General features: G+C 39.5%; 1 protein-coding gene and 1 long non-coding RNA gene across 2 annotated transcripts in view; one reads left to right on the top strand and one right to left on the bottom strand.

Moving 5' to 3' along the window:
* The window catches only part of LOC127629453 (cGMP-dependent 3',5'-cyclic phosphodiesterase-like), a 238,692-nt gene that overhangs the window by 91,603 nt on the left and 142,089 nt on the right, over window positions 1–5,000 (bottom strand). The gene's annotated exons all lie outside the window — the stretch shown is intronic.
* LOC127630229 (uncharacterized) lies at window positions 111–783 on the top strand. Its single transcript, XR_007968836.1, has 3 exons — window positions 111–423; window positions 510–664; window positions 751–783. It is a non-coding gene; the product is annotated as an uncharacterized LOC127630229 (long non-coding RNA).

Genomic DNA, 5,000 nt, shown 5'->3' with positions numbered 1-5,000 from the left:
CTCTAGAAGTGACCATTAGATATTCATCTGTCCACAGTTAGACAAACTGTCTATAAATGGAGATGATTTAGTACTATAGGTACTCTCTCTAGAAGTGGCCGTTAGATATTCTTCTGTCCACAGTTAGAAAAACTGTCTATAAATGGAGGTGATTTAGTACTATAGGTACTCTCTCTAGAAGTGGCCGTTAGATATTCATCTGTCCACAGTTAGACAGACTGTCTATAAATGGAGGTGATTTAGTACTATAGGTACTCTCACTAGAAGTGGTCGTTAGATATTCATCTGTCCACAGTTAGACAAACTGTCTATAAATGGAGGTGATTTAGTACTATAGGTACTCTCTCTAGAAGTGGTCGTTAGATATTCATCTGTCCACAGTTAGACAAACTGTCTATAAATGGAGGTGATTTAGTACTATAGGTACTCTCTCTAGAAGTGGCCGTTAGATATTCATCTGTCCACAGTTAGACAAACTGTCTATAAATGGAGATGATTTAGTACTATAGGTACTCTCTCTAGAAGTGGTCGTTAGATATTCATCTGTCCACAGTTAGACAAACTGTCTATAAATGGAGATGATTTAGTACTATAGGTACTCTCTCTAGAAGTGGCCGTTAGATATTCATCTGTCCACAGTTAGACAAACTGTCTATAAATGGAGGTGATTTAGTACTATAGGTACTCTCTCTAGAAGTGGCCGTTAGATATTCATCTGTCCACAGTTAGACAAACTGTCTATAAATGGAGATGATTTAGTACTATAGGTACTCTCTCTAGAAGTGGTCGTTAGATATTCATCTGTCCACAGTTAGACAAACTGTCTATAAATGGGGATGACTTAGTACTATAGGTACTCTCTCTAGAAGTGGCCGTTAGATATTCATCTGTCCACAGTTACACAAACTGTCTATAAATGGAGATGATTTAGTACTATAGGTACTCTCTCTAGAAGTGACCATTAGATATTCATCTGTCCACAGTTAGAAAAACTGTCTATAAATGGAGATGATTTAGTACTATAGGTACTCTCTCTAGAAGTGGCCGTTAGATATTCTTCTGTCCACAGTTAGAAAAACTGTCTATAAATGGAGGTGATTTAGTACTATAGGTACTCTCTAGAAGTGGCCGTTAGATATTCATCTGTCCACAGTTAGACAGACTGTCTATAAATGGAGGTGATTTAGTACTATAGGTACTCTCTCTAGAAGTGGTCGTTAGATATTCATCTGTCCACAGTTAGACAAACTGTCTATAAATGGAGGTGATTTAGTACTATAGGTACTCTCTAGAAGTGGTCAGTTAGATATTCATCTGTCCACAGTTAGACAAACTGTCTATAAATGGAGGTGATTTAGTACTATAGGTACTCTCTCTAGAAGTGGCCGTTAGATATTCATCTGTCCACAGTTAGACAAACTGTCTATAAATGGAGATGATTTAGTACTATAGGTACTCTCTCAGAAGTGGTCGTTAGATATTCATCTGTCCACAGTTAGACAAACTGTCTATAAATGGAGATGATTTAGTACTATAGGTACTCTCTCTAGAAGTGGCCGTTAGATATTCATCTGTCCACAGTTAGACAAACTGTCTATAAATGGAGGTGATTTAGTACTATAGGTACTCTCTCTAGAAGTGGCCGTTAGATATTCATCTGTCCACAGTTAGACAAACTGTCTATAAATGGAGATGATTTAGTACTATAGGTACTCTCTCTAGAAGTGGTCGTTAGATATTCATCTGTCCACAGTTAGACAAACTGTCTATAAATGGGGATGACTTAGTACTATAGGTACTCTCTCTAGAAGTGGTCGTTAGATATTCATCTGTGCACAGTTAGACAAACTGTCTATAAATGGAGATGATTTAGTACTATAGGTACTCTCACTAGAAGTGGCCGTTAGATATTCATCTGTCCACAGTTAGACAAACTGTCTATAAATGGGGATGATTTAGTACTATAGGTACTCTCACTAGAAGTGGCCGTTATATATTCATCTGTCCACAGTTAGACAAACTGTCTATAAATGGAGATGATTTAGTACTATAGGTACTCTCTCTAGAAGTGGCTGTTAGATATTCATCTGTCCACAGTTAGACAAACTGTCTATAAATGGAGATGATTTAGTACTATAGGTACTCTCTCTAGAAGTGGTTGTTAGATATTCATCTGTCCACAGTTAGACAAACTGTCTATAAATGGGGATGACTTAGTACTATAGGTACTCTCTCTAGAAGTGGTCGTTAGATATTCATCTGTGCACAGTTAGACAAACTGTCTATAAATGGAGATGATTTAGTACTATAGGTACTCTCACTAGAAGTGGTCGTTAGATATTCATCTGTGCACAGTTAGACAAACTGTCTATAAATGGAGATGATTTAGTACTATAGGTACTCTCACTAGAAGTGGCCGTTAGATATTCATCTGTCCACAGTTAGACAAACTGTCTATAAATGGGGATGATTTAGTACTATAGGTACTCTCACTAGAAGTGGCCGTTAGATATTCATCTGTCCACAGTGAGACAAACTGTCTATAAATGGAGATGATTTAGTACTATAGGTACTCTCACTAGAAGTGGCTGTTAGATATTCATCTGTCCACAGTTAGACAAACTGTCTATAAATGGAGCTGATTTAGTACTATAGGTACTCTCTCTAGAAGTGGCCATCTAGTCAAAATGACTCAAAGGACACACCGCAGAATGATCAATGAGGTAATAAAGAACCATAGAGTGACAGATAAAGACTGGTTAACATCTCTGTTCATGAGTTTGTGTGTTGTTAGATTAAGCACATTGTGTTTGTCTATACTTGAGACTTTGATGAAGATGAGATCACATATTACGAGCAATTAATGCAGAAAACCAGCTAATTCCAAAGGGTTCACATACTTTCTCTTGCCACTGCACACCTGTTTCACAATCTGAATGGAAAATCTACATTTACATTTTATATTTAGTCATTTAGTCATTTAGCAGACACTTTTATCAAAAGCTGACTTACAAATGAGACACAGAATGCTGTTTAAGTGCTCATGGAGCAGATGTGTTTTCAGCTGGTTCTTGAATATTAAGAAGGTAAATCTGTCTGTCTCTCTCTCGTGGATTATCTGTCCTGTTTAATAAGTTAAAGCTAGGGTGTGCAATCTTTTCCAGAAACATTTATTGCTATAAACGTTGAAAGTCTCTTCACCGGGCTAAAAATGATCGACCAATCATTGCATTCGGTCTGAATATAATGATAGGATGTGTGGATGTGTGTGTGTGTGTGTGTTTATGTGATAGAGGAGGCGTGGCTTTGGAGACACAGGCTCTATGCTTTTAAAGCAAGCTTGCTAACTGCTTGCCTCTCGGGAATACACACCCTAACTTTAAGTGAAGGGACCTTTCAGTGTTTAATGACATATAGTCTATTAGTTAACTAGTTTCACAGGCCAATAAAGACTAAAAGGACAAGATCAATAGCAGAGAATTATTGCAGTGCACTTTTACTCATACTCCAGTTTTCCCTCAATAGCACACACACACACACACACACACACACACACACACACACACACACACACACACACACACACACACACACACACACACACACACACACCTTTTTCTGAAAACTACAGAAAAAATATGTCCTGTAAGCAGCTGATAACACTCTTGTAAAAAAAAGCAGAACAAATTTCACTGTGTGTGTGTGTGTGTGTTACATTTACATGTATGCATTTGGCAGATGCTTTTATCCAAAGCGACTTACAGTGCACTTATTACAGGGACAATCCCCCCGGAGCAACCTGGAGTTAAGTGCCTTACTCAAGGACACAATGGTGGTGGCTGTGGGGATCAAACCAGCAACCTTCTGAGTACCAATGTATTATACAGTGCACTTATTACAGGGACAATCCCCCCGGAGCAACCTGGAGTTAAGTGTCTTACTCAAGGACACAATGGTGGTGACTGTGGGGATCAAACCAGCAACCTTCTGAGTACCAATGTATTATACAGTGCACTTATTACAGGGACAATCCCCCCGGAGCAACCTGGAGTTAAGTGCCTTACTCAAGGACACAATGGTGGTGACTGTGGGGATCAAACCAGCAACCTTCTGAGTACCAATGTATTATACAGTGCACTTATTACAGGGACAATCTCCCCGGAGCAACCTGGAGTTAAGTGTCTTACTCAAGGACACAATGGTGGTGACTGTGGGGCTCGAACCAGCAACCTCCTGATTACCAATGATTATACAGTGCACTTATTACAGGGACAATCCCCCCGGAGCAACCTGGAGTTAAGTGTCTTACTCAAGGACACAATGGTGGTGACTGTGGGGATCAAACCAGCAACCTTCTGCTTACCAGTTATGTGCTTTAGCCCACTACACCTACACCACTCTATGTGTGTGTGTGTGTTTGTGTGTGAATGTATGTGAGAGTGTGTGCGTGTGTTAGTGTGTGTGTATGTTTGTGTGTTTGTTGGTGTGTGTTTATTTGTGTGTGAATGTGTGTGAGAGTGTGTGTGTGTGTTTGTGAGTGAGTGTGTGTGTGTGTGTGTGTGTGTTTGTTTGTTCGTGTGTGTGTTTGTTTGTGAGTGTGTGTGTGTTTGTTTGTTTGTGTGTGTTTTTGTTTGTTTGTGTGTGTGTGTGTTTGTGAGTGTGTGAGTGTGTTTGTGTGTGTGTGTGTTTGTGAGTGTGTGAGTGTGTTTGTTTGTGTATATGTGTTTGTGTGTGTGTGTGTTTGTGTGTGTGTGAGTGTGTTTGTTTGTGAGTGTGTGTGTGTGTGTGTTTGTTTGTGTATATGTGTTTGTGAGTGTGTGAGTGTGTGTGTGTGTGTGAGAGAGTGTGTTTGTGTGTGTGTGTGTGTGTGTGTGAGAGAGAGTGTGTGTGTGTGTGTGTGTGTGTGTGTGTTTTGTGAGTGTGTGAGTGTTTGTGTGAGTGTGTGTGTGTGTGCGTTTGTGAGTGTGTGAGTGTGTGTTTGTGTGTGTGAGTGTTTGTGT

The sequence above is a fragment of the Xyrauchen texanus genome, chromosome 36 (genome assembly GCF_025860055.1).
Source record: "Xyrauchen texanus isolate HMW12.3.18 chromosome 36, RBS_HiC_50CHRs, whole genome shotgun sequence".
Taxonomy (NCBI): domain Eukaryota; kingdom Metazoa; phylum Chordata; class Actinopteri; order Cypriniformes; family Catostomidae; genus Xyrauchen; species Xyrauchen texanus.
This window is presented reverse-complemented; position numbering and strand designations above follow the sequence as displayed.